The sequence below is a fragment of the Triticum aestivum genome, chromosome 2A (genome assembly GCF_018294505.1).
Source record: "Triticum aestivum cultivar Chinese Spring chromosome 2A, IWGSC CS RefSeq v2.1, whole genome shotgun sequence".
In the NCBI taxonomy this organism is placed as follows: domain Eukaryota; kingdom Viridiplantae; phylum Streptophyta; class Magnoliopsida; order Poales; family Poaceae; genus Triticum; species Triticum aestivum.
In genome coordinates, this window is record NC_057797.1 from 533,563,405 (window position 1) to 533,577,445 (window position 14,041).

General features: G+C 45.6%; 1 pseudogene; it reads left to right on the forward strand.

Moving 5' to 3' along the window:
- Nucleotides 1-800: 800 nt before the first annotated feature.
- LOC123189279 (uncharacterized) lies at nucleotides 801-6,157 on the forward strand (annotated as a pseudogene).
- The last annotated feature ends 7,884 nt before the right edge of the window (nucleotides 6,158-14,041 follow it).

Consider the following 14,041-nt stretch of genomic DNA (forward strand, 5'->3'; position numbering starts at 1 on the left):
TGGCGGGAAATTCTGCAAACCCTCTCACATATTCTAGTTGCTAATGCAATTATGCAAGGTGCTAAAATTGAGAATATGGAGTCCTTTGAAGATCACCGCTCTACCTGCTCCGCAATATAGCAACTGGCGACACAACAAGACCAATCTTTTGTTGTAGGTACTGCCATTTTCTGTGACGCGGCTTGGAAAATTGAAAGGGACATTGATTCAGCACCAGCGGGGCAGAGGAATCATCATCAAAACTGATACCAATCAACACTTCAAACAGTTGCATGTTTCAGCCCTATCTCCACCAGCAGTATCTTCTCTTCAAGCAGAAACTTTTGGCCTGCTTCTAGCGACCATGTTGGCTGAAAAGCTTCGCATACAGGAACCAACTTTTTTCACAGATTTCGTGATATTGGCTTCGAAGGTGACAACTACATCCGTCTTCAACACTGCAGATCATTGGGTCATCAGACCACTTCTTGCAGCTATTCAACAGTCCGCAGTTTTCCATCCAACCAGAATAGCTCATATTAACAGGAGCAAGTGCTTCAATGTTCATCATCAGGCTCAGTTATAGCTCTTAAAATTTAGTCTAGATCTTTAGCTGTTAGGCGCCTCTCTTCAGGTTCATGTCAATGTCCAGGGAGAGATGTTCTCCCATTGTTCAGGGTGAGTCCCTTCACACTTCTCTCTGTAAATGTTGCTAGATGAATAATAAAATCTTTTAATGTTCAGAAAAAAGAAAACGCCGTGAAAATAACCGAAATCTTCCTATCCGTCTCGGCTCCGGCCCGAAGGTCCGATCCGCTCTGCGATTCGGAAACCGCTTCCCCGGGGTACTACACCTATATAGCGCCACGCGTGGCGCACCCAGGACGGCGCGGAAGAAACGGGACTCGAGAAACAAGTGGAGTAAAGCAGTGGCGCAAGGGAGAAGGCAGAACAGATTGCTTGTGGGATTCGCCGGCGAGTTCGATCGACGAGGGAGACGGAGTCACGGAGGGCAGTCTGATCGGTGCGGTGATGGGGGCAAGGGAGCCGGTGGCGATGGAGATACCGGTGGAGGAGGGGGCGGCGGCGAGGGTGCCGCCGCGGATCAGGAGGAGGCTGCTCGAGGGCAGGACCAGCGGCGGCGGCGGCCCTGCCAGCGCCGAGGAAATCGAGGCCAAGCTCAAGGAGGCCGACCACCGTAGGCAGGTAGGTGTCCCTGTCGGATACCTTTAGTTTCCTACATTTATCTTTCGCTTTTCCCCTTCTTCCTCCTCACGGTCGATTGCGAAGTCGGGGGCGTGAAGTGTGAATTCGAAGTGTTGAGGACTGCTTTCTTTCTATGCACTACTGTTATCCTCGTCTTGTCTCGTCGGTGGTTCCCATCCTTACTGGTGAAAGATAGTTGCGTTTCCTGCTGCTGAAGTGCTATTATTATTTTTATTCTACAGAAGTGGTATTGTTCCTGGAAGATTTTACAGTATATTTAGACGGTCTATAAGTATAAGTATGTGAAATAATAGTGAAAGCTGCGGGTATGTGAAAGAATTCCTTTGTTTGAGCCTGTTCGTCGGGGAGTCCAAATAACATTCTTTGGGAATAGCGGTAGGTAGTCGTGAGCTGAAGTTGGTCTCACGGGTGACACGAATTGCTTTTCTATTGGATTTTGCCGCGTTTTTTTTCTTTCCTAGTTTGGGGTTTTCCGGTGTTTGATTGAAGCGTTTTCCCTCTATTGAAAAAGGTCTCAATTTTATCTGCAGTTCGGTGAAAACGTAAACAGGGACAATTAGAGTAATTACAGTAACTAACTATTGCCTGTAGAAAAGTTAAAAAATAACAAATAATAAAGGTGAAATTATTGTAGGCTGTAACTGCTTAAGTTAACCATTGATTTCAGGTTGTTTCGGTGGTAGGAAAATTATGGTAGTTTGGTAGGATAGTTTGCTTTCATCATCGACCACTTGGTCTGGCTTAGAAGTAACTTACCTTGCACTTGTACTGCTGAAATTTTAGTTGCAACTTCTGTAGTCTGTTGGTTGATGTAATCCTCGTAGGGGGCTATAGAAACAACTAATGTTCTTTTGGTTAAAAGAAAGTTGGAAATGAATTATCAAATTAACTCATGTTCAATTGTCCCTCCTCAGCAATTCTACGATTGGTTATCCTGCAAAGCAAGGAAGAAGCCACGGAGCCCATCGTGCTCATCTCAAGAGGAAGATTACGGACAGTGCCTTGAAGCCAAGCTTCAGGCAGCTGAGCAGAAAAGGCTAAGCCTCTTGGCAAAGGCACAGAACCGGTTAGCCAAGTTGGATGAACTCCGACAAGCAGCCAAAAATTGATGTGGAAATGCGGATTGAGAAGGAGAAGGAAGAACTTGAGACTAGAGTCAAGACTCGTGTTCGGCAGGCAGAGGAAAACCGTATGCGCCTTCTGCATGCAGATATGCAGAGGCGGGCTGCACTAAAGGATAGAACAGAGAGGTCCCTCGTGCAGAAGGCGACATCTGAGAGCAAGTATACAGAGCGGGTGCGATCTGCTATCCTGGAAAAGCGTGCTGCTGCTGAGAAGAAACGGCTGGCGTTGTTGGAAGCTGAGAAGAGGAAGGCTCATGCATATTCAACAAGCAGCCATGACTGTAAGCAGCCAGAGAGAAGCAGAGAGGATTAAATTGAAAGAACATCTTGAAAGCAAACTTCAGAGGGTATGTGTTGTCATACATACGCTGATTATAGTCTTAGTTCTAATGTTCTGCTTCTTATCTGATTTGTTATCTTATTTGAACAGGCCAAGAGGAAGAGAGCTGAGTATTTGAAGCAGCGAGGAGGTCCATGCAGTTCTGCTCATGCCGACTACATCAAGCATGCAGATTTTCTTTCAAGAAAGCTTGCAAGGTATTACTACCATGCAATAAATTATTTGAATAAACTATTTGGTTGTATTTGCACGTTCGAGTTAATTGAAGTTTTCTTCTCATATACTGTAGGCACTGGAGAAGTTTTGTGAAGTCCAGGAAGACAACACTTGCCTTATCTCAAGCTTATGATGCTTTGGGAATTAATGAAAAATCTGTGAAGTCAATGCCATTTGAGGAATTAGCTATGCTGATGGGATCTCCCACAGCTCTTGAGGCTACTAAGGCATTACTTGACAGGTTCGAGAGGCAAGTTCATCATCTGCAGAAAATATTGACCATCTGCTGAAACGCCTTGTGACTCCAAAGAGGAAGGTACCTCCGAGTAGAGACGGAAGAACAAGGGTTGCAGCAAAAAGGCCAGCCATAACTTCTGAAACAAGCAGGTTGTCCAGATATTCACTGAGGGTGGCACTCTGTGCTTACATGATCCTGGCTCATCCTAGTGCTGTTTTAAGTGGAGATGGTGAGCAAGAGAAACTACTCATGGAGTCAGCAGCAAACTTTGTCAGGGAGTTTGAGCTGTTCGTTAAGACAATACTCGAGGGACCGGGAAGAGCCTCAAGGCAGCCATCTCTTGATGCTACTGAATCATCTAGTTGCCAGAAGTCTTATGATGTTGCCGGTCAAAGTAAATTCAAGACTCGGCTGGTTAATTTTGACAAAGCTTGGTGCACCTACCTTTACAGATTTGTGGTGTGGAAAGTAAAAGATGCAAGATCATTAGAAGGTGATCTTGTTAGGGCTGCATGCAAGCTTGAGCTGTCAATGATGCAAACATGCAAGTTAACTGCCGACGGGCGGTCACACAACCTCACCCATGATATGAAGGCCATTCAGAAGCAGGTTTCTGACGATCGCAAACTCCTAAGGGAGAAGGTTCAGCATCTGAGTGGTGATGCAGGGATTGAGCGGATGGACTCTGCTCTCTCAGATGCAAGGTCAAAGTTCTTTGAAGCAAAAGAGAATGGAAGTCCATTGGCGACACCTGTTGCAAATGTATCTACTCCTCTGAGCATTAATTCATCTGGAAAGCTCCCACCTTATGAGGTTAATGTTAGTTCCGAAACAGCATCAAGCAGCACATCACCAGTGAATCTGCCTACAGAGAATGAGCAGATGCTCAATGAGATGCTTCATGAGGACGGTGGTGCGATTGCTGGCAATTCTAATGATGCCCGCACCATCAAGAAGGATTTCCAAGACAAAGTGAGGGAAACAATGGAGAAAGCTTTCTGGGATGTGGTTACTGACTCAATGAGACGAGACAAACCTGACTACAGCCAACTGATCAACCTGGTAAAGGAAGTGAGGGATTCGTTGCACGACTTGGCTCCCAAGGGATGGAAGGAGGAAATCTATGAGAACATTGACCTCGAAATTTTGTCCCAGGTAAGATCCCAGTGTTATGCATACAGAAATTTATCATCGAATTGCTTCTTTTTTCTTATTCATGAAATATTGACATAATTTTGTTCCTGTACAAATAAAGGTACTCGAGTCAGGCTCCCAGGACACCCAATATCTGGGGCAGATTTTGCAGTACTCTCTGGATATGGTCAGAAAACTGTCTGCTGCTGCAAAGGATGACGAGATGAAGGCAAGTCATGACAAATTATTGAGCGAGTTGGCTGCAAGTTCTGAAGATAATGATAATGCAATCAGCTCATTTGTCATTGCTGTCATCAAGGGTCTGCGTTTCACTCTGGAAGAAATAAAGGTGTGTTGAGCGTGTTAATAATTTAAACTTGTCCTATAATTAACTGCAATTGTTTTTCTGCAGTGGAATTCTAACATTTTCCTTTTTATAAACAGCAACTGCAAGTAGAAGTGAGCAAGGCATATGTTCAGCTGATGCAACCGACGATAAAAGGCTCGGCTGGAGTGGAGTACCTGCAGAAGGCTTTCGGCGATCGCTATGGACCTCCTGCTAATGCGTCAGCTTCTCTCCCTGTAACTCTGCAGTGGATTTCAGCATCAAAGAGCATCGTGGACGCAGAATGGAGGGAACATCTGGGCTCCCTTTCAGTTCTGCCAGCAGCAAATCATGTAAGTTTCTAACTATGCAGAGTCTTAATAGCATCAGTAGCATAGCGGCATTCTATTTTTATCTGGTTCCTGACACTAGTTTAATCCTTTGTGGCAGGCTCAGCCCCTTGTTACAGTGCTCCGAGCTGGCCATGGAGCTCGAACAGCTGCTGTACCTTCAGCAGGCAGTTCAGGTTTACCTGAGTGCAAGGGAGAAAAGGTTGACAAGCTTGTGAGGGTTGGCTTGTTGCAGCTTATCAGTGGTATGGAGGGCTTGCAATTGCAGTCAACTCCTGAGAGCTTCCACCTTAACTTTCTGAGATTGAGGACCGTGCAGGGCCAATTTCAAGAAGTGATTGTAATTTCTACGAGGTAAACAACCAACTACTTTTAATAATTTTAGCCTAGCCTGCAGGACGAAATGTTTCATTGTGTGCTAACTGAACCTACTGTTTGTGCAGCATGCTCGTCCTGCGTCAAGTCCTGATGAGTGAGAATTCTAAGATCACTCCTCCGGAGCTGGAGACTGTCATCTCAGAACTCTTCGGCGCTCTGGTGAAGCTGCTGGATAACTCCCCCGAAGCAGGCACTGAAGAGATCGTGGAGGCGATGATGAGCGCGTCGGCCTCAGCCGGCTCTTTGTCGGACGCCAAGATTCAGGCCAGGAGGCAGATAATAACCCGGGTGGTCCTCAAGAGCCTCCAAGCGGACGACGTCGTCTTCAAGAAGGTCTCCCGGGCGGTCCACTGCGCCTTCCGCGGCGTCCTCCTCGGCGGCAGCAGTGCCAAGGGCCAGAAGCTAGTGGATGCAGCCCTACGCCTCATCGGCGCGGGGAAGCTTGCTGACCGTGTGGTGAAGGCGGCTGAAGTGCTCATCAGGGTGGCCCCGGTCTCGGAGAAGGTCCACGGCCCGTGGTACAAAGCGCTCGCCTGAATGTGAATTTAGTTTTACTTTGGTTGGTTCTGTGAATACACACGTTGGGTCGGTTGTAAATTCTTGTCCCGCTGGATGAGGTGGGAAGAAGTCATTGTACAGAAATTAATTACTACAGGGTACAGAAATTAGTAGTTCAGGATGTTAAAAATTCTTGGTGTAGGGCAAAAATCAGCTCCAGAATTTAGTCAGTCAGGGCCCGGAGATGCTCAATGGCACCTGGTGATAGATAGAACTCAATAATGTGATTATTAGTTGTCTATATGATGTAAATATACTTCGTTTGTTTGAGCAGTTGGATGTTAAACTCTTGAATCACTGGTTCTGAAAAGGAGTTATTAGTTATACATAATCACGTCATATGGGTTGATCTGTTAAAGGCTCAAAAGGCTAGCTCTTTGCTTCAGAACAAACCTCAAGGCTGGATAAAAAGCCCTGACCAAATTCATGAGACCCAAAGTAATCAGGAATTCAGGAGTAAAACTCCCAGGGTTTCTTATCCGGGCAATTTGCCACAGAGTGACCATGACCACAGCAATCTCACACTTCAAAGGAGTGGATAAAAATGGCAGGACAACACTATTTTTGTGTGCATCACCAGCCAACAATGTCTCTGCTTCATTACTATCTGATTTTGGGAGAAATTTGCCTAGGGGGCAATGCAGGAATAGAATGACGGTCACCACGAAGCGAGGACTTACTTGCAGTGTGCTTGCACCGCAGGAAACGGTGTGTATGCCGACGGCTTTTGGCCATTGGCAAAGGCCCCAAAACCGTCGGCATACAGCCCTCGGTAAAGCCCGGATGGCTGTCGGCATAGAAACATATACCGACGGTTTTCTCGAGCCACCGTTTCTCGTCAGCTACGGCACTGCCGTTTGGACACATGCTAGCAACAGCGTGCGCCACGAGGCAAACCTATGCCTCCAAGCTTTGCCGTCGTCATAGCTATGCCACGTGTCGTTGCCTGCGGTGCTCCTGGTGGTCATCTATGCCAACGGCATTGTAATAAATAAATATTTCAAAGTGAATTACAAGTGGATAATACAAATTAATTATACAAGACTTACAGCCTATTATGAATTCTGTTGGAAAAGGCAGTGCCTCGGAGATGCTTAGTGGTAGAAACTAGGGTTCTACCCGGTCTAGGGCGTAGCCTGTAAGGGGAGGAGGGAGGAGGGAGGAGGAGATTGCGCGGCGGCCGGTGGCTAGGCGTCGTCCTTGCGGCTGGTGCGACGGCGGCGGACGCAAGAGGCGGCTAGGGTTTAGGTCTCCTGGCTCCCTAAGGGAAGCCGAGCAAATATTGATTGCTTCTTGCTTGATTAGATTGATGCATCTCCTCTCCTTATATAGAGAGGTTAACTTGACTTCTAAGCAAACGATCCTAATATGATAAGATAGTTGGGCTAAGCCCCTAATTAAAATACTTGGGCCATAACCCACTGGGCTAAGCCCCTATGCCAGTCATAACACTTCTCCCCGCCTGCACAAACAACTCGTCCTCGAGCTGTAAGGTGGGGAAGCGCTTGCTGAACTCCTCGATGTGATCAACCAGCGTCAAACACCTTCGCGACAGCTGGGGCGGCAAGGTCGGCGGCGACGGCGTCCTCCGGAATGTAGTCTGCAACCTCCAGGTAGAAGAGTCACGGGCAGGCGTAGCCGGGTGTGTAGGGCTCGTCGCAGTTGAAGCACAACCCTTGGCGGCGACGCTCGAGTAGCTCGGCCGAGGTGAGCCGGCGGAACGGGCACGCCGCGGTCGCGGCGAGGGGTGCCGCGGAAGCCTGAGCAGGCCGACCCTGAGCGGGATCTGGCCAGGGTAGCGACCCAGTGGCCCGGGACGGTGACTCCTGTTGGACGGCCACCGTGCGACGCTTGAACGCGCGGGCGTAGTACATGGCCGTCTGGATATCTTGGGGTCCCCGAACCTCCACGTCCACGCGAAGGTGATCCAGAAGTCCACCGACAAAGAGGTCGGCCCGCTGCTGCGCCGTCACGCCCGACGCGTGGCATGCTAGGGCCTAGAAACGGCCGGCAAAGTCCTGAACCGTGGAGGTGAAGGGAAGGCGGCCTAGCTTCACTAGGCGGCTCCCGCGGATCGGGGGCCCAAAACGAAGGAGGCAGAGCTCGCGGAAGCACTCCCAAGGGGGCATGCTGCCCTCGTCCTGCTCGAGGGCGTAGTACCAGGTCTGTGCCGCGCCGCGGAGGTGGTAAGAGGTGAGCCAGGTGCGCTCCGAGGCGAGGGTGCGCTGCCCGTGAAAGAACTGGTCGCACTGGTTGAGCCAGTTGAGGGGGTCCTCCGTGCTGTCATAGGTGGCGAAGTCGATCTTGGCGAACCGCGGCAGTGTCTGGGTCGGAGCGCCGTGTCGAGCTGGCTCGGAGGTGCGGAGTAGCGAGGCGGGTGGCGCCTGGTCGGAGTACTCCGGGTAAGGACCCGCGGAGCTGGATGGCCCGCCGAACTACAGAAACGGGGTCGGCTGCTCCAAAGCTGTGGTGTAGACCGGCGATGGCGAAGACCCAACCGCCCAAGCTGGTAGTGGCGACGGGGAGGCCGGAAACCGGACCTGATGTATCGAAAGGCCGGCCGGTGAGGACGCCCCTGAGCTGGGCAGAGGTGGCGCCGGTGGTTGCAGCATCGGCTGTGGAGGGTGGGCTGGTGCGTCGGTTGCCACGGGGGAAGGCGGCTGCAGATGCCAGAGGGGAGCCGCAGCTGGCGGCGGCGGCAGATGCCACAGAGGAGCTGCGGCCGGAGTGGTCTCGCCGAGGTGCCCCGCCTGGAACGGCAGCAGTGGCAGCCCGGTGCAGGCCGGCGCGCCCTGGGCCGGCCGCGGCAACGCGGGAGAGCCCGCCGGGAATGGCAGCAGCGGCTGCCCGCTGTAGGCAGGCGCGTCCTGGGACGACCACGGCAGCGTGGGGGAGCCCGCCTGGAACGGCAGTAGCGGCTGCCCGCTATAGGCAGGCGCGCCCTGGGACGGCCATGGCAGCATGGGGTGGCCGTAGGCGGCGATCGACGCAGCCGGTGGAGGTGCGTACGGCCCGGCCATGTACGGTTGGTACTGGTTCAGAAGGAGTCCCTGGACGGCCGTCACGAGATCCCTCAAGGTAGTGGTGACTTGTTCCAGTGTGAAGACAGCGGTCGTTGGCGGCGTGAAAGTGATGGGGGCCGGGGGCGGTAAGGAGCCCGCGGTGGTGACCGGCCCCGACAGCGTGGAGGCCCCAGCGGTGATCATCGGGGCGGACGTCATCGGCGCAGAGGTGGAGACGGGCAGCAGCGGCGATGGTGTTGATGAAGACATGATCGGACCCAAGTCTTTGGATACCAAATTGGTAGAAACTAGGGTTCTACCCGGTGTAGGGCATAGCCTGTAAGGGAAGGAGGGCGGAGGTCGGAGGAGATTGCGCGGCGGCCGGCGGCTGGGCGCCGTCCTTGCGGCTGGTGCGACGGCGGCAGACGCAAGAGGCGGCTAGGGTTTAGGTCTCCCGGCTCCCTAAGGGAAGCCGAGCAAATATTGATTGCTTCTTACTTAATTAGATTGATACATCTTCTCTCCTTATATAGAGAGGTTAACTTGTCTCCTAAGCAAACGGTCCTAATACGATAAGATAATTGGGCTAAGCCCCTAATTAAGATACTTGGGCCATAACCCACTAGACTAAGCCCCTATGCCGGTCATAACACTTAGCCACTTAGGCGCTAAGCAATGGTCAAATGCATCGCCAAAGACATAAATGGAAGTCTAGACAGGGCCAACAAGAGAAATTGTCTACCCAATCAAGAAATCATGTCATATTTCATTAATATGCCAAACGAGCCATATTCCAATACGCATATAAATTAATATCAATACACACCACATATACACCCTGATAGTAAACTTAATTATATGCCCTAAGTTAATATTGATACACATATAATAACCATAGATTCACCATGATAGTAAAAAAAGATATATTACTGCCTAGGCCGCTTAAGCACCGCCTAGGCACTAGGCAAAGGCCAACCGCCTCGGTTACGCCTACCGTTTTTCCAACCGTTGAAATCATAAGCTTTATTAGTAATTATACAAGCTACAAAGTTCTCAAATATTTACATTAGAGTAAATGAATTAAAAGAAAGAAGAAAAGAAAAGAAACTAAACTAAACCCTAGACTAGACCTGTTCTAAGTTCTTCTCTATCTTCTTCATCATCTCCATGTCTTGTAGATCAACCTGCAAGACAAACAAGAAAAAGAAGAAGAAAGTTTGTTTAGGTTAATATATATGCATGTCCTATGGATACACAAGCACATCTGCACCCACTTACACTTGGTATATTCCTGTACTATATACACAAGCACATCACAACACTTGGGTTAGTAAAAAGTAGATAATTATACATGTACATCAAAAGGAACTAAACAAAGGAAGCACATGACTGAATATGAGAAACATTATAATCCATGCAATTACAAATACTGTAACTATATAGATAAGATGACTATTCATATATCATAGCAAAGAACAGTAACACTTGTATGTATAACAAGTGAGAACCAGAACTAAATGAGCATAACATTCCTTCGGTATTACTGTCGTCGATGAAGCGGGTCGCACTCGGGAGCTGGGTATTTGCTATTTGAACCTCCTAACACACGTGTATACATATATTAGGACACAATGCAAATTTTGGTAGGATTCGGACCCTCTAAAGACCACACAATGACCTAACCATGGCCCATTTTACCGGCAAGTCTAACCCCTCTAAGTGTCGAACCTCCGTCAGTGGCAATTCATGTGTAAAAACATTATTTCTGAAATCCTTGAAACTTTCTGGTGCAAATAGATGTATAAATTTTGGCTCATTTTGCCAAAGAATAAAAACATATACAACAAATTCAAAACAAGAGGGTATTTTCTGCAAATCTAAAGCAAACATGATTTTAGTTTGTTCAAATTTGAAAACATAGTTTATCAACAGAATACTTTCACAATTATGATAAAAAAACATATAAAATTTGTCAAAATCAATGCAAGTATGAATTACTTGTGATTTTGATAAAGTATAAGGACCTATTTGTAGAAGTACATGAAGTTGCATTTTTAACATATTCAATACAAAAACAAAGTGGGTATTCATAATCTACCAAAAGTTCTACCCCAAATTGATATATAATTCATATATGGTTAAGTTTAAATAAATAAGATTTGAATTAATAAAATTTAAACTTTTTAGAAAGATTTCGCAAAAATAGGAAAATGATTTAAAATTAAAAAATAATAGAGAAAAAAATTATCGACGGCTGCCGTCAGGGCCGTCGGCATATATATATACATCTGGGCTATTCTGTTACGCGTAACAGAATATTATTCTGTTACCCTTTTTGAACCGACGGTTTCAGGTGGTTGTACTGATGTTTTCGAAACGGTTGAACTCATGCTTTCAGTTGTGTTTAACAGATCGTTTTCTTTGGTTCAAAAACTTTTTGTAATTTTTTTGCCGGAACATGGCATGTAATATATCGTTAAAAAGCTCTTGACAACCATATTTCAAGTATATTGAATGTTTTTGCAAAATCATTATGGTTTAAGAGCAGTTTTGAAAAAACCATTTTTTTCAAAACCGAAAACGTGAATCGTATTTTGGACTCAATTTTCAAACGGTTTGTCGGAATTGAGCAAATAAGATGGCGTTGGAAAGCTGGTAAAAATTCGCATCTTCCATATATGTATTGTTTTTTTCTAATTCTATATGATTTAAAAGTAATTTGAAAAACGGTGAAATTCTGCGTGAAACGTATTTTCGCGATTTTTTGCAAACAGTTTGTCGGATTGACGTAGATGATACGGTTATATATAAATGCGCAACTTTTTTGTATATAAATGTTTTTCTAATTCCTTACGGTTTAAAACCGAATTCGAATACGGTCAAATTTGATTTTGAACGCGATTTTTTTAAAAGTTTGTCGAAATATGGCAAATAATATACCGTTGGATAGCTATCGAAAATGCGAAACTTAGTCATGTTGAACGTTTTCTCTACTTCACAACCGTTTAAGAGTAATTTTGAATACGGCATGACAGATTCTGTTGTTTTCTCGTGTGAAAAACAAAGTAGTCGTACTGATATATATGTATATTTGTATTGAGCTATTTTTTGTGGAGTAATTTTGAATGGTTCCGAAAAAGGATACTTGTACTGATGCTTGCATGTGTTTGTACTAAGCATGTTTTCACTAACTAGACTTTGCTCTGTTTTTTTGGTAATATTTTTCTCGTAAGTTTTCAATGGTTTACTGTATCGTCGCCCCTGTACTTGTATGGTTTGTATCATCGAACTGAATGATATTTTATTCAAAAAGAAAATGTGTTTGTTTTGTTTCCTTTTTTTAACTCAACATTTTTTTGACAATGTTGTTCTGAACTTCTCTCATTTTACGACTTGTACTGAGGTACTTACTAAGCAGGATTTTCATGGGGTTTCTTTTTTTGCTTGAACTTTACAATTTGAATTTCTGTCATTTCTTTTATTCCGAATGGACCACCGTTTTAACCCGTACTGAGGTACTTACTACGCCCGAACTGGGGTGGCTATCGCGTGGCTCGGCGTGTTTTGAACTCGATGATATTTTTTCATCAATTTACTACCCATTTTTTTTCATCACACTTGAGAGAGTGATTAACAGGTTTACTTACTGGTCAGTAACACATGAACTCCTCGGGCAATAATACATGAACTACTGGGAACATAAATTTTCATCGAGCACTTGAAAACATAAAACATTACATAAAAAGAAGCACCGAACAGTGAATGTAAAAATAACTCCCACATCCATCATATACTGGGAGCTTCCACTTGAATAGGAAAATTTGTTTATCCCTCACCAATTAAAACACGAAACCTGAAGACAAGAAGTATTGGTTTCTCGTTGACATAATAAAAAACAGGAGCACAAAATCATAGCTTTTCATCAATGTCAGCATGATGCATCGTTGCATTTTTTCGTCGTTGTTGTTGTCTTCCTTAACTATTGAAAGTGCTCTTCTTGGTCATTTATTGTGATGGTCAATAACGCTTGAAAGTGCTCTTCCAGGTCTCCACTCTCCCGAAATCCCTAAAACATTAAAAATCAACAGATTTACACAACGAGTATAGAAATGCACAAATGAATCTCCTCCTCAAGATCAGTGATGAAGGATGCAATAAATATCATCGACCAAATGCCAAAGCGTATTATAAATGAGGTACGTGCTTCTCAAGCCTTAACGAAGGCAAAAAATTGAATTTTCAATGCATTATAGGCAAGAACGTATCCAAGTCAGTACTGATGCGATTTATTCCATCGAACCACTACGAAAGTTTCTCTATATTGTTACATTTTTAACACACAAGTATCGAACTGTTTGCTGCCTTTCCATTATGAATTGATGGTGTAATACATGTTGAACTGTTATTCAAGAGTGAAATTCAGAAATACATATATATTGGCATACTCCAAATAAGTGCATTTTCAGGAACAAAACTTTCTGAATCTTCTATACGAAAGAACTTGAACAATCAATCCAAAACATAATTCAAGTTGAACGATCATTTTCCTTACCGAGTGTTAAGGAAAATGAAATTCTTTGTCCAATGACAACGTAAGAGTCACGACCAGTAATCGCAAACAACACTAGCTTGACCACCCGTCATGTGTGTGCGGCAAGGGGAGGAGATACTCTGAAGCATACAAAAGACGAACTGAATCACCATCTCTGTACTGAACTTATGTATCTATACAATGCAATCCTATTATTATATCTTGTCAAAAATCTCAAATTAAAATTTGAACTTATCGAACATGCACATGGAACGGACAACAATTCACATAAATACTGTGTTACTTCCCTAGATGCTTCTACAATCACGGGAAATACAAGTCTACCCGCACTACTATCCCAACCAAAATTGAAACTTGCATTTCACAGGTTGTTGTGGAGTTTTCAACTTGTAACAACTAAAACACTTTAGCCGTAGTGTAACGTCAAACCTTAAGAAAAAATGCCAGTTCTCATTGGGCATATGAACAATCAATCACCTTCTCTGCATCAATGGAAAATCATAGTTCAGTACAAGAAATCCAATTAGCAATCAATTTTTGTAGGTGAGAGATAAGAGAGAGGAGATACGAATGGGGTGTTCAACCCCGCTGCTACATCCTCCTTGGCAGAGGCACGCA